Here is a 16,296-nt window from a genome sequence, read left to right as displayed (position 1 = left end):
TTGTATTTTAGCGCAACAACAGAAAAGTGACAAAGCAATGCTCCCTACAGGCAAACCTTGGGAGTGCTGGGTTGTCCCCTGGTAGTGGTCTCGGGGAAGTTCTGGCAACTTTGAGAAACGAGACTTACCCACTGGAAGTAGGTTGCCTTGGGGGGTACCCTGGAGCATATCTAGTCTCTGATCCCTTTCTATGTCTTCTTCACCCCGCTTCCTGTACTCCGTGGAGGGAGAAGCTTCCGCTATCAGACTCTCCCACTAGCATGGTTTTCTATCCAAGAACACAGGGGCCAAGTACCATGGCTTTGGCCCTCTGAGATCCTGTTGTTTCTGTGTCTCTTGTCAGCTCACAGCAGCCAGAAAAGAAATACTAGCCTGCCTTAAGCCACATCCCATCCCACCCTGCCGCTCTTCTTCCAGGACCTTCTATTTGGAACCTACCACTTGGTTCTTCAGTAATTTTCCCGTGTCTGATGTATGCAGCCGAACAACCGGTCTTCAGTTGTTCTGGCCCTACCATGCACCATTGTCTAAGACTTTTTTTTTTTCTTATCCAGCACTACAGTAGTGGTGCAGTGTATCTTTGGGAGAATGCTCCAAAGTGATGGCTAACCTACACTGGATGGCCACGCTGGACAGAGCTGTGTTTCACATTCTGGGTATGATAGAGCGGAGCTGTACAAAAGTTCACTCCTACTTAGGGGTAACTGTTTATGGGCTAATCATTTCTAGAATTTTCTATTTAAATTTTTTTTAGATCACTGCTGACTAGGGATCATTTATGGAAAACCTAAAATGTGAAGCTGAAGACAGAAGAACCAGGGCACTTTTAAGATTCCCCCATGTGTCTGTAGGTTAACTCTGCTTCTTCTGTTTTACCCGGTGTATAATATTCCCCCATATGTCTGTAGGTTAGCTCTGCTTCTTCTGTTTTACCCGGTGTATAATATTTCATTGTAGGAATGCATTACAATATACATAGTATTTTTTTCCTATCTGTAGATGAGTAGGGCTGGCATTGTGTTCTGTTCATTGCCAGCTACCCCTGCCTCATCTCCGTGAGCCTAATTCTGAGAGGTTGGGCTGGACCTGTTGTTCTGCTATAAAAATCTCCGAGCTGCAAGAATGCTTCAGTTGCATCAGCCCCGTAATCAGTCTTGATATTGAATGATGTCATCTTTTCCTCTTGCATTGAGGAACTGGAGCCAACTTAAAGTTCTAACAGAGGGGAAGAGTTAATGGTGAAAATTTGACTATACACAAATTTTCTATACACAAACCTTTCCCTAAGGTGAAAAATCTAAATTCCCAGATCTCCAAAATGATGTCACAGACTTTGTTTCATATATAGAATTATTAAAAACATTAATTAAAATCACCTCCGGGCCCTGTGTAGAAGACATAAAATAGAAAATAACTTTTGTAGTCCCATCTGGATGGATAGTATATATGGCACAGATACTCTGGGTAAGGTTGTGGTTCACATCCTGTGTGGGAGGGAGGATGTTGATTGTCTTGAAGCTGTTGTATTTTAATGTTAATTCCACTTCCCCAAGAAGGGCTGCCTAGACCCGTGACTCCAACTGAACCTTCCCATTTTAATTAGTAAAATAAAGGAAAGCCAGTGACTGGGTGGGGCGAGGGAAGTAGAGAGGGCTGAGAGCTCTGAGGAGGTCAAAGGACAGAGGGTGAAGGTCGTCGTGGCAACATGGAGTTTCCCAAGGACCTGCTGGACCCAGGTGATATTGATTGGCGTTAAATAGCTATGAACATTAAGGATTTTATAGGTCTAGTGTCCCGCGCAACCGTCTCGCCTGCAAGAACGACGCGGCACACAAAATAGAATCCTTCTGCGGTAAACTTTATTGCTCTGGAAAACCAGTACTTGCTTCACGTGACGAAAAAGACGGAGAAAACCAAGAAATCCAAGGAGACGAACAGGACGAACAAGCTCCACGAGACGGCCGAAAACCAACGGGAGAAAGAGAGGAAGAAGAGAGGAAGAAGAGAGAGAGAAGAAGAGAGAGGAAGAGAGAGAGGAGCTATCCAGCCCGTCCCCTATAAAGGGATCAGTCCTTGCCTTGGACGCGGAGCCCCCTGATTGGTTGAGACTCAGCAGGCCCTATGACGCCACGGAAGAGGCGGAACTCATGAGGCGGAAAAGTTACCCAGCGTGTGCGCACATGGCTTGTTTACTGCTAACTCCAGCCAGATATCAGCGCCATCTTGTAATGGCGAATGCGTGGGAATGTGTGGGCGGCGCCCCACAGCCGGATATCAGCGCCATCTTGTAATGACGGAAGCGTGGGAATGTGTGGGCGGCGCCCCACAGTCTAGCATCTTATATGAAGGGCAGTTTGTATCTTTGTCTATTTGATGTAATCTTGTTGTGTAGAGGGTTTGTGGATTGAGAGTTGAACATATAAGCCTGTATGAAAAGCTATCAGGCTGTAGAGTTGTTTGTGTGGGATTTTGGGGTACAGAAATACCCTGGGACAGAGGCAGAGAACAGGTCGTAGTCAACTGCCAAGGGAAGGGAGTTGAGCAGATGAGTTGGGCCATGGTGGCTTGGACCGGGTGCCAGAGGTACGAGCGGCTCTGTATCAGGGTTTTGAGACCTCAGGGCCAATAAAGAGATAAACCGTATTTTATTTTTTAATATTTACTGCAACAGGAGGAAGTCTGCATGAAATTTTATCCTGCTAATGGAATAGAACACAGTTCTCTATTTAGAGATAGATGATGTCACATTACATATATATATATGCAGATGTCCCAAAAGTCTCCCAAAGTAGATTTCAACCTCTAGTGAGGTTTGCAAAGTGCCCCAGGACAGTGGTTCTCAACCTGTGGATTATGACCTTTGGAGTTTCCGTATCAGATATTTTTTCCTACTGGCTATTTACATTATAATTCATAACAGTAGCAAATTAAAATTATGAAGTAGCAATGAAACAATTTTGTGGTCTCTCTCTCTCTGTGTCTGACTGTCTGTGTGTCTGTGTGTCTGTCTGTCTGTGTCTCTCCCTGCCTGTGGATCAGGATGAGGAGGTACCTCTCAGCCACTGTTCTAGTACCATGTGCTCTTCCATGTTCCCTATCATGATGCTAATGGACTAAACCTCTGAGACTGTAAGGCAGCTCCAGTTAAATGCTTTCTTTCCTAAGAACTGCTTCGCCTTTGCTCGTAGTGTCTTTTGACAATAGTACACTGACCAAGACAGCACATACGTAGGGCTGGAGAAATGGCTCTGTGAGTAAGAGCACTGGCTACTCTTGCAGAGGACCTGGTTAGGCTCCCAGCACCCACATGGCAGCTCAAAACTGCTCATAGCTCCACTTCTCACAGATCCTGCATCTCTGCCCTCCTTTGGGACATACATGGTACACATACGTACATATCGGCAAACACTCGTATGCATAAACTAAATCATTAGCTTTAAGAGAATAAAGATGTATGTATAGAAATAAGATTTTAGACCCAGCAGGATAACTTAAGAAGCAGCCCCCTGTTTTTCCAATATATAGGCTCTGTGGATATAACCCCCTCTGGGAATCAGTTTCCTGTTACTGTTACCGATATCCCAAGTGACAGTTTACATAAAGGTTTGAAAGGTTTCTGTCCAGGAAGCATCATCTGCATTGCTTTGGCCTGTGATAAGCCAGCTCTGTGGGGGCGGTGCACGGGGAAGCTGGTTACCTTGGGGTCCAGCCTGGGTCTCGCCTTCATTGTGTCGATGACATAACTTCCTGCGTCTAGGCCCTACCACTTCCTAATAGCATCAAGCTTGGAAATGGGTTTTGAATACTAGGCCTTTCGGGGACACTTCTGTTGTAAATGATAGGGCTTTCTCTACAGCTAGTCTTCCTTCCCACATTCAGGGGAGGGAAAAGGTCACGAGACTGTCCACCAGAGCCTCAGATGAATTGGGACTAAAGAGTGTGTGTCGTTCCTAGAACCGGCCCCCACCCCCCCACAACATGAAGATAAATGAGCAGATACCATCCACTGTCGGCCATCTTTACTCTGCGTGGGGGCGTGGCCACGCAGGCTTGTGTATTTCTGATCAACGATCAGCTGTAGCCTCCGTTACAGCAAGATTTGTATCTGTTTCCAGCCACCTGGGGCCCTGTTTTGGTTTGGTTTTCTTATTTCCTGAGTGCTCCCACGCACCAAGTTTTGACACCCTGCAGACTTCTGTATCAGATATGTGTGGTTTTGACCAGAGCCTATCCCATTCCGACTGCTTGGGAAAGTCTTGGGGTTGTTTTTGTTTTTAAGAATCGGCTCTTGCTCTACAGCCAGGCTGGCTTTTGACTGGTTATTCTCCTGCCTCAGCCCTGGAAGAGTTTGAGATTGCAGACAGACATCGGCCACTGCACCAGGCTCCAATTCCTTTGATGGTCTACTCACAATTCTTGTTCACGTCCGGGGAACTCTGAAGCATTTCTGTGTGCTGACCAGGAGTGTAGGGACAAGCTGACAGGTTCCTTCTAGCCACCTTCTGTGGAAGTTCTGACTAGCAGATGTTTGTCTGCGGGCAGATCCTGTGGTAGCTGCTAAGCTCTATTTGGTTGTTTTAAGCAGTAAGATGGGACTCTGGCTGTGACGTAGAGACAGATTAGCAAACTGTAAAATGAAAGCACACTGAGCCAGCCGTCTGTGGCAGTGAAAGTCCCAGGCTTTGGCTCTGTTGGCCATCACCATTCCCACAGTGCAATTCGGACCCACTTGGTCCCGAGGTGAAGAGGTTCATTTACAATAACGTCCCAGGCTTTCTCTTCTTCCACGGGACTGCATGCTTGTTCTCAGCTACTTCTCTAGAATAGGAATTAAACTGGACCTGGTGGTAGGAGCTTGTAAGCCCAGCCACTTAGGAGACTGGAACCAGAGAACTTTAAGGACAAGGGCCGTGCCAGTTAGAGAGAGTTCAAATCCAGCCCGGTCAACTTAGGATAAGCTTGTTTCGAAATAAATAGTAAGAACGGGGATGGTGGCATGATTTAGTATTTGAGCTCTTGCTTAGAATCCCTGAGTAAGGGGTTCAGAGCATGGCTCAGTGGTAGAGCTCCTGCTTAGAATCCCCCAGTGAGGGGCTGGGGGCGTGGCTCAGTGGTAGAGCCCCTGCCTAGAATCCCTCAGTGAGGGAGGGGCTGGGGGCGTGGCTCAGTGGTAGAGCCCCTGCCTAGAATCCCCCAGTGAGGGGCTGGGGGCGTGGCTCAGTGGTAGAGCCCCTGCCTAGAATCCTCCAGTGAGGGGCTGGGGGCGTGGTTCAGTGTGAGTTTCAAACTCTAGCACTAAAACAGGAAAGACAAGAAAATGGGAATTAAGCTGCAGATAAGGTCATTGGGGTCAGTCAGTTTATAGTCATCATCTGCATGGTGGGCAGTGTACCCAACCACTTTAAGAGATTTTAGAGAACCCAAGGTGATCCTCTCGGTAACGGGCTTCCCCAGGCTGGAGCAGGCACTGAGTGCCCAGTCACTGCTCTAGAAAGCTGTTGTTGCTTGTTCCCAAGGGAACGTTTGCATGAGCTTCGTGGTCACGATCGATCGTGACACCCACGTTACACAGGATGCTGGGAGTCAGATGCTGGGAATCCAAGCCAGAAGAGAGCTAACCTTTCTAGAATCCTTGTCATTTCCCTTATGTTGGCCTTGTTGGGCTTGGAGTGTTTTTCCACACTGCTTACCAGGAAAACTCTTAAAAAACGAGCCAGGGATGCCTCTGTGTTTGCAGAGAGAACAAAGCCGGGAGGAGCCGCATGAGGATTGCGTTTCCTCCAGTTGACACCGCCATCGACATCATGAAGTCTAGTTGCCTAGGTGACCTTCACAGACCTTGGCCCACAGTCAAGGCCAAAGCATACACAGAAAAATACCAGCCGTCAGATGGGTGGTGAGTTAACTAACGTCTCTGGCTGGGAGGTGAGAGCAATGATCCTCACAGGAGCTTCCTGTCACCAAGGCTTCCTTCTGAAGCTGCCCATGGTCTTTGGAGGTGGAAGGTCTTAGAAAGTGGAAGGTTGACTGGGGTCTGGGACCTTAAACCAATGTATCTGCCCAGGTCTTGTTCTTGCTCCAGTCTGAAAGTAACCACAGGCTTGGATAGAATCTCTCTCTCTCTCTCTCTCTCTCTCTCTCTCTCTCTCTCTCTCTCTCTCTTTCTCTCTCTTTAATTTTTGCTCATTCATCTATGTGTTTATCTTTCGTGTGTCTGTGCATGCACGCGTGGAAGTCAGAGGACAGCTTACCTGGGTTGGCGTTCTCCTTCCAACATGCTGATCCCAAGGATGGAATTCGCGTTGTTAGACTTGGCAGCAACTGTGCTTGCTTACCCTCTGAGCCAACCTGCCAGCCCCCCAAAATGGAATCTTTACTTTGAGAAAACCAAAAAATTAAAAAAAAAAAATTCACACACTGCGTTGGAGAGATGGCTTAGCTGTTAAGAGCCCTTCCCTGCTAGGACCCTGGCAGGCACAATAATGGACAAAAACAGTTGTTTGTTTGTTTGTTTGTTTATTAATTTTCAAGACAGAGTTTCTCTGCGTAGCCCTGGCCGTTCTGGAACTTGCTTTGTAGACCAGGCTGGCCTCAAACTCACAGAGATCTGCCTGTCTCCACCTCTCGGTCAAATGCTAGGGCTAAAGGTGTGTGCCACCACCACCCGGCTGCAAGGCCGCCATAAAGGGGTAGGCAGACGAGGAGGCAGGGGCACGAGGTGACAGGTCACATGGCGTCCCCAGTCAGGAAGCAGAGGGAGGAGTGTGGGCCCTTGGCTGGCTTTCTCTGTTTTCAGTCTGGACTTCAGCCCACATTTATGGCTGGCCTTCCCTCCCCAGCGAAATTCCTGCAACTTAACATGAATTGTGCTCATCTCCATCTAGCTTCAAATCAGATTCAAATATGAGGTATTTATTAGGCTCTGCACAGTTACCAGGGGATGGCCCCTAATTTAATTCTCTAATGCTAGACTGGCCACTTCCCCCACTGTCCTCCCCAGTACTTGAATCTTCCTGGGCTATTTCTGCCCACTTCATCAAGGCATGGGCACCAACATGTCCATTATGACTAATGGAGACCTCTTCCCTCTGTCCTCTCTGAATTTGCTCTCTCTCTCTCTCCTCCCTTGTCGCCTTTAGTCCCTACCTGAGACCCCCAGCCTGGTAACTCAGACTCCATCTCTCTCTAGTCCCCTCAGTGACTGGCTCTTGCCAGTTTTATCTAGCCAACAGTTTTAAACTGGGGAGTAAGGCTGGCACAACCAAGGCTGGTGTCTGTGGAAATTCGCTCCTCTTGGGGCAACCAGATCTTTGGATATAGAACTTAGCACATGAATACAAGAAGAGCCATACCAACCACCCACCCACAACCTCGGGGAATATCTGAATTCAGGCAAATTAATTATAAAGATTAACCATAGCCAGGCATAGTAGGACATGTTTTTAATCCCAGCATTAGGGAGGCAGAGGCAGGTGGATCTTTGTGAGGCCAGCCTGGTCTACATATCAAGTTTCAGGCTACCCAGAGCTCCATCCCAACAAAGAAGCAAACAAATAATCATCAGATTTACCATTGCAGGATGAACATTCACCTCTAGAACTATGCGTTATGGTTCTGTTCCGTGTGAATTATCTAGTCTGAGGTTAAGATTAAACCTCAAGAGGTCAAAAACAGACACAACACATCATAAAAAAAACTAATTGCGTTGGCTACCCTTTGTGTTACTGTGACCAAAATGCCTCACAAAAACAGTTTAAGAGACACTAGGTGAATCTGGCTCAGAGTTAGGGGAATTTTTGTCTATTGTGGGGAGGGAGTCATGGAAGAACAGCCTGTCAGGAGTCTATGCTGGGGACACCTCTATGATAGTGAACTGGGACCCTGAAAGAAAATCATAGGAAGTTGAGAGAATATCACAGGAAGTTGAGAGAACACAACAGGAAGTAGGCATGGCTATAACCTTCTGTGGTCTGCCCCTACTCACTTGTTTCTGGCAGTCACACCCTACCTCCTAAGAACTCCTTAGCCTCAATACAGTATCTGAAGCTGGGGAACATGGTGTTCGAGATATGAACCCGCAAGGCCATTTTGGATTCACACATCACCTGTTCTCAGAATAAAGTGATAGATTGGCCTGGGAAAGTCATTGAAAGCTCACTTGCTCTACTTGGCCATGTGCCTCCCATCACATTAGATACCCAACAAGAAGGGTCTCATCCAATGCCAGTATTAGATCTGAGGATGTCTCAGAAGTCGGAAGTGGATGAGAAGCAAAGCTCAGCTGAAAATGAAGTAGATGTGGTTATCATAAACATGGAACAGAACTGAGCCAACAAATATCTACTTAATATTACATATTAATTTATCTGTTGTTTTTTTCACGCGTATCTCTACCACTTAGAGCCTCAGGGACTGAACTCAGGCCTTTAGTCCCGGCAACAAACACTTCTATCCATAGAATCTTCTTGACAGCCCTCCAGTCTTTTGGCCATAGTGTTAAGGGTAAAGTTTAGGATCCCGAGCCCTGGGGCCAGGTTTCTTTCAGACACCCTGCGCCTCATTTTTCTGTAAAGTGTTAATAAAAATGGTACCTAGTTCAAAGATCATTTCAAGGCCTGTGAACATTGATGACAAATATAAATGGATACTGTTACAGTTATATGTTTTAGACAAGGCCTCAGTGTGCAGTCTAGGCTGGCCTTAAACTCATGGCAATCTTCCTGCCTCAGCATCCCAAAGTGCTGAGACGGCAGGGGTGAGCCAGCATGCCCCGTGAACGAAGTTAAAAGTGTCTGTGCTGGTTTCCCTGGAGTTCTGTGACTGATGTAATGCTTTCAAACAGCAGAAATGGGCTGTGAGTAGGTATGCGTAGGTGTGTATGAGTCAGGGTTCTCTAGAGCCACAGAACTTATGGAAAGGCTCTATATATTAAAGGAAATAATTAGGATGGCTTATATATAGTTGCTCAGTCCCACGAGGCTAGGTGTTTCAGCTGGTCTTCTGTATCAGCTAGAATCCTGAAGAAATAGCTTCCAACAGATATGCTGGGAAGTAGTGAAAGCAGACAAAGAAGAGCAAACACTTCCCTTTTCTGTGGTCTTCAAGTAGACCTCCAGCAGAAGGGATAGCCCGGATGAAAGGTGTGTGCTGTGGAGGTCTGGTTTTTTGCTATACTAAATACTGATTGCTTTCAGAGATGTCCTCAGGCATTTAGACCAGGTGATACTATGTGACCTTGTCCCCAAGTTATCCCTAACTGGTGAATAAAGATGGAGACAGCCAATAGCTGGGCAGAAGAGACAGAGGTGGGGTTTAGGGTTACTGAGCTTGAAGGGGAGAAGAATGTGGTCAGAGGAGAAAGCCTTCACGGGGTTAAGAACCTTAAAGTAATGGGCATGTGGGTTGATTAATTGGAGTTAGAAGCAGCAACTGGATTATTGGCTGAGAAATGGACACAATAGCATAGAGGATGGACATCTGCCCATCTCTTGTGCTGATTAAGGCTGATTATAAGTATAAAGGTTGTTGGGATTCTGTAAACCCCACCCCTCAGTTACTTGGCAACAGCCAGGTATACCCCACCCCTCTGTTACCTGGCAACAGCCAGGTATGCTTCACCCCAGTTATCTGGCACTATAAAAGGGGCTGCTTGCCCCTCCTCTCTCTTACTCTCTCTTGCTCTTGCTCTCCCACCCTTCCCCCTCCTCTCCCCCTTCCCTTTCCCCTCTTTTTTCATGTGCGCATGGCTGGCTTCTACTCCTCTACTTCTTTACCTCTCTTCTCTTCTCTCTCTGTCTCTCCTACCCTCTTAACTCCCCCATGACCTGAATAAACTCTATTCTGTATTATACTGTTGTGTGGCTGGTCCCTCAGGGAAAGGGATTCTCAACAGGGGTCCCCCAGAGGCATCTCCCTTGTCCCCAGACCTCAACACACCTCCATGGGCTATACCCACCCCCCACTCTCTTCATCCTTTTCCTAGCATTGGTGCTGAAACCCGAGACATCATCTTTTAACAACAAAGGTTGTATGGATTTTTATCCAGAAACTAAATGGTCAAAAGTGAGGTAGAAACCCAGGAATGAGATTAAATAATATTACAACAGTGTACTACCACGGCTGGATTTGGTACTTGCTCTGTCCCAGGTTGGACTTGAACTCAGAGGTCTGCTTGTCTTTGTCTCCTGGCATTGAAGGCATGCACTTACTACCTTGCCTAGGCCTAGGCTTTTTGTGGCCACCGTGCCTCAAGATCTGCAACACAGATGTGCCCTCCATTTCTGGATTGTAGTTCATTGTGGATATAGTCAAGTTGACAACCAGGAAGAGCCATCACAAGGTCTTAGGAGGCCTCCGTTTTCTACCTGATTGCCCTACCTCATCCAGACTCTGGGCACCAGACATGCCTTAGCTTGTACCTACTCATTCTGACCTCTGCCTTCATCTTTGCACAGCCCCGCCCTCTGCCCCTGTGTCTCCCATGAAGATATTTGTTAGGCTTTCTGCTGAGGATAGAGAGCCCATGCAGCCCAGGCTGACCGTGAACTTACCATGTAGCTGAGGATGACCCAAGTCCACATCTTGGTTTGGCCTTAAGTGTTGGGATTACAGCTGTATGCCACCATATTTAGTCTTTGTCATTGGATCTAGGTCCATGGATAATCAAAGACAGCTTCCTTTCAGGACCCTGAATTTAATCTCCTTTACAAAGATTCCCTTTCCAAATATAGTCAGGGCCACGGTTACTCAGGGCTAGGATATGGACTTTAGGGGAGGGGGCAGAACAAATCAACCTCTTACAACACTCAAAGGGGAAAAAATCCCTCTAAATAACAACTAAAAGCTACATGGATTTAAGGACTGTACGAGCAACTGTCTTCAAAGAATCTCCAAGCTTGAAAGAATCCAAATGTCTTTTGATGATAAGATGGTTAAACAAATTCTGAGAGGTTCAGAATAGGGAATCCTGAATCATGAGCACACAAGTGTTTTGCATCTGCATGTGTGTATTACCATTGTTGCAGCTCCAAGTGGAGCCAGGGGCGCGGGGATGGCTCGGTGTTTAAGAGCATGTTCTGCTTTAGAGGGCTGGGAGTTCGATTCCCAGCACCCACAAGATATGACCTGTAACCCTAGTTCCAGAGGCACTGAGGCATCCAACCTCTGCAGGCAACTGCACTTGTGTATGAAGCCACACACAAACTCACATAAATACGCATAGTTTTAAACTAAAAAAAAAAAAAAGAGCTTAATCTTTATATTTTTTTCCTTGCAAATAAAATTACTTCCAGAGTTCATCTTGTAAAACTGTATCAGATTAATAGGGAGAATGGGGTAAGAGAGAGAGAGAGAGAGAGAGAGAGAGAGAGAGAGAGAGAGAGAGAGAGAGAGAGAGAGAGACTATGAAGCCAGAAAAGAAAGTGTAATGGACAGATAAACAGACACTCATTTTGAATGTGAAGACTGACGTATACTCTGGCAGCTGAAACCAGCTGACAGTGAGGTTTGCGGTGAGGGAGTCCAGCACTAGAGAGGTCGGTCAGCACACAAATCTGGGCAGGAAGCTCCCTCCTGCCAGGGTCAAGGCTGGGCTGATGGGAGAGAAAGGCACAGAGGTACGCAGTCCTGTAGATTAGGAATGACACCAGTAGTCACATGGTTTCTGTCACCAGGCAAGTTTCCTGTCAGGAAAAGACAGAGTCTCTCCTCTCTCTCCACAAGCGAAAAATTAGCTGTCAAAGGAAGACAACCCTCTCAGTCCTAAGCCACAGTAACTTAGATTTAGGCATACGAGGAGGCCTTCGGGGCTGGGATAACCCTCGTGTGCAGGGGACTGAGGCAGGAGGAATCCTGGACTCAGAGCCAAGTTGGGCTGCTCTGTGTTTTGTCTCCAAACAGAAAATAAGAGCAAGAGAACTGGCGGGGCTGTTAAGAACACTCGCTCCTCTTGTAGAGGAGTCAGGTTCAGTCACCCACGTGATGGTTTACAGCCACTGTAACGCAGTCCCAGGGATCCACAGTCACCTTCTGATCTCTTCAGACACGTTCTCAGTGCACATAAATACATACATACACTCATATACATACAAACACAAAATAAATCGAAAAGAAAAGAAAAGAAAAACAACCCAAATGCAACAGGGCCCATGTACATGGTACTAATGGATGGACCGGATGGGTGTTAAAGAGATCATGTTTCCAAATCTTGTGTTGTTCAAAGGGAATGAAGTTTACTGGCAAGAACTGTTGATAATATGAAGCTTGCGTAAAATGAAGGTGTGTGTGTGTGTGTGTGTGTGTGTGTGTGTGTGTGTGTATGTAGTCAAGAACGGCAGCAGAAATTGTCGGTCCAGAGACACCAGAGGCAAGAGAAGAAATGGAAGAGAAGATGAGATAAAGAGAAAATAAAGAAGACACAGGATGGAAAGAACAACAGCAAAACCAGTCTTAAAAGGACAGACATTATGGGGCGTAGGGGCACATGCCCGTGATCCTGGCCCCTGGGAGGAGGGGTGGTTCTGAGACACAGGATCGTGGGTTGGAGGCCAGCCTGGGCTACTTGGGTCTCTGCTGCAAAATAAAACAGGAATCAAACAACGTTGATAGAGCAGCACAAATGTTCAACTCACTGGAGAAATACAAAGATGCTATACTTGGGTGCTCTGATGAGCAACATTGGTACAATTAGGAGGATGTATGTATTCTTTTTATTACATATCGAACCCATGCAACGTTGGGTACATTGGTGGTGAGAGGGAGGGAGGAGAAAATGAATGTACTTATTCAACAGATATAAAAATAAGGGGTATATTTCAATCCACTTCTTGCCAATCTCTTTAAAACTTAGACAGGGTGGACCGAGGATTCCCAGGAACTGCTGAAATGTATCCAAGGGAAAGGTCAAAGACGTGCCATGAAAAATGAGAAACTCGGCTATGATTGAACACATCCTCACGCACCCCTCGCACCTCAGCGTCTCACTGCCTTGTTCCACTGTCCCCACGCAAACCTAAAGGTTGTGGGCGGGGTTTCCGGCTGAAGTGAAATGGTCTCCAGAAAGAAAGGTGGGGGTGATTTCCTGACCTGCCTTAGGATTCAGCTCCCTGATCTCCAACCTGCCTCCTGTCCTGCCCCCCGAGGAGTGAATGAAGGGGCGAGCCAAGGGGAGCAGCCGAGGAGAACCGTATCAACACACAATTAACAGCTCAAGCTGGGGAGACAGGCCACCACAATGAAATGGACCCCGGGGACTTGACTCTTGAAGACTGGCACAGCTCAATGGCACATGTTAGAAATGGCACAGTGTCATAAGTCTCCGGGAGAGTCACCAGGCTCAGAAGTGGCAGGTCTCAGTGTTATGGTCTGCACCCCCGCCCCCCATGCCACATACACTTGGCGCAGCTCTTGTCATTCTCTTCCATGCCTGCAGCTATGTCACATTGTTGCTGTAACGGGCCTGCCAGTCACTGACACAGAGAAGTGACCTGGCTCAAGGACATGTTGACCACATCCCCTGTTTTGTTCTGAATGTTCAGTATGAGGTTTGGTAATCTTAAGAAATTCCGCAGGGCTTTACGTAGGACCCATCAAACCGAAGGTCAGTTTGAAACTGTTATGTCTAAAACAGCTTGAGTCAGAGCTGACCACTGGGCAGCCCTTTCTGTACTTGTGTATGAACTCATTATGGTTTTGTGTGTGTGTGTGTGTGTGTAGTTTAGATAATTCTGAGCAATGTCCCTGGTCTGACTTGTATTAATTAGGGTGTGCATTCAATAAACTATTCTTGTTTAACCAACATCAGTGTTTGTATGATTTGTGTGGTGATTCCTGGGTAGGGGACCATGGCAGGAATGGATTCTCTTCTGTGGTGGGAGCACAGAGGCTGAGGCAGGACTGGGTCTCCTTGACTATTGGCCACAGGGTGTGTTGTGGAGGCTAGAGTGTTTGGAACCTCAGTGAGGTCCCTGCCTGAAGCAAAAGCCTCCGAAAGCTTTCCTTTTTATAGGAAAGCTGTCTTCTGCTACAATTATTATTATTATTATTATTATTATTGTTATTATTATTATTAGGTTGAGACAGGTCTCTTTAGCTAGCCTTGGCTGTCTCAGAACTTACTATCTAGACCAGGCTAGCCTTTAACGTACAGATTTGCTACCCAAGTGCTGGGATAAAAGGCATGTGCCAGCTTACCCAGTGTCTTGCTAGTCTCGAAGGCGGTTTCCCATTGGAAATTCTGCTGATGAGAAGTCCATGCACCTTGTTATGAAGAGCCAGTATTCCCTGATCCTCTGGGTGCGTGCAAATGTGGTGTAGAATGAAACCAGTTAGGACGGAGCTGTCAAACCTCGAGCAAGAAGGGAACACGCCAGGCTGCCAAACACCTTTCTAATCTGGTCAGTGGCTTGGTTGCTCTTCCTGCAAAAACAATGTGAAAACTCAGAAAGAATCAATACAAAGTTAAAAAAATTAAACTAGTAAATGATACATTATCTACAAATGGGACACAAAGAGGAAGAGTCTTAGCAGACTAAAAATCAAACATGGATAATAACAACAAAAAGATAACAACACTGATGTATAAATCCTGAATTTCAAAAAAGAGAAAATAGAGTAGTAAGTAAAAAACAGAAACAAACAAACAAACACAACAGCAGTAAACTTAAAGAAAACTTCCCATTGGGCGGTGGTGGCTCACACCAGCACCCGAGAGGCAGAGGCAGGCAGATCTCTGAGTTCAAGTCCAGCCTGGTGTATATAGAAAGTTCCAGGACAGACAGGGCTACAGAGAGAAAGTCTGAGAGAGGGGAGAGAAGGAGGAGGAAGAGAAAGAAGAAGAAGGAAGAAGAGGAGAAGGAGGAGGAGAAATAAGAAGAAGAAGGAGGAGGAGGAAGAGGAGAAGGGGTGGGGAGGGGAGGAGGAGGAAGAATGAGGAGTAGGAAGGAGGAGGAGTAGGAAAAAGAGGTGGAGGAAGAAAGAGGAGGAAGAAGGAGAAAGAGGAGGAGGAAGAAGGAGGAGGAAGAGGAGAAGGAAGAAGGAGGAGAAGGAGGAGGAAGAAGGAAGAGGAGGAGGAGGAAGAAGAAGGAGGAGAAGGAGTGGGGAGGGGAGGAGGAGAAAGAAGGAGGAGGAAGAAGGAGGAAGAGGAGGAGGAAGAAGAAGGAGGAGGAGTGGGGAAGACATTTCCCAGGACTGAGCATGAGAAGGGAAGACACGGAGAACATGGCACAATGGATCAGTGGTGGGAACAATATTTGAGAGCACTCAGTCTAGGTCTCCAGAAGGTAGTTGAAAGGACATCAGAAGCTCCGGGGAGAGGAAAGAAGAAAGAAAACATCTGTCCAACTTAGACTTCCATGCACCTACCAAGCAAGTACAATTAACCAGTTAGGGCCAAACAGTGTCTCAAAAGACCATCCATGAGCAATTTTCCAGGAGGCTTTTGGAAGGTATTTCTTCCAAGAAGAAAAAACAAGGGAACCACTGTGGCCAGAGGCTGCCTGAAAACAACACAGCTGGTTTGGAGGCCACGCAGGCTGGCTGAGAGGAACCTTGTAATTGTAGACAGCAGGAGGGCCTGCCGACAGACAACCAACATTACCTCAGCCAGCCTTCAGTCCCCTCAGTACCAGGCATTACTGACCTCCACATCTGACCTAACATCTTTGAGCTCTAGGTAATGAGGAATGTTATTGCTGAGAGGACAACTAGCTTCCAGACCCCAACAGTAAGAATGGCAAAGACAGTGTCTGACACCTGTAGGGAAAACAGTGTCCCTTTCTGGTGTCACCTGCTAACTTCAAGGCCCCACTCATAAATACGTTTGGTACAGGAATGGCTCCATTTTCCGTGGCTCTTAAAGTTCATAGGACTACTTCGATAGTGCAGCGTGTCATTTGGGGTTTCCGTGGGTCCTGCTCCCACCCTCGGGGTATCCAGGCATTGCTGCATTGGGCACAGGGACTAGAATGGAAGGAACAAAGTTATCCGAATGGGTTTTCAGGCTTTCAGTCGCTAGCACATGGGTTTGCAGAATCTCAGCCGACTTGAGCCCCGGGGAGAAAAAAAGCCTTCTCTGAGAGGTTTCCAGTGAAACAGCTCTCCTTTATTGGAGGTAACAAGAACTATATAAACTTTGGGGAGTGGATATAGGTTTTGGGGGGGAGGGGTGAGTGCATATTATTGACAGGCGCTGAGGTGCTGGGAATGCTTCTGTTGCATGAAAGGGAACTCCAGGTGCTTGTCGGACATGTCCTTACTGGGAGAAAAGAAGTTAAGGCTGTAATTTGGCCACCAGGCTAC

Source organism: Micromys minutus (assembly GCF_963924665.1).
Source record: "Micromys minutus genome assembly, chromosome: 32".
Classification (NCBI taxonomy): Eukaryota; Metazoa; Chordata; class Mammalia; order Rodentia; family Muridae; genus Micromys; species Micromys minutus.
This window is presented reverse-complemented; position numbering follows the sequence as displayed.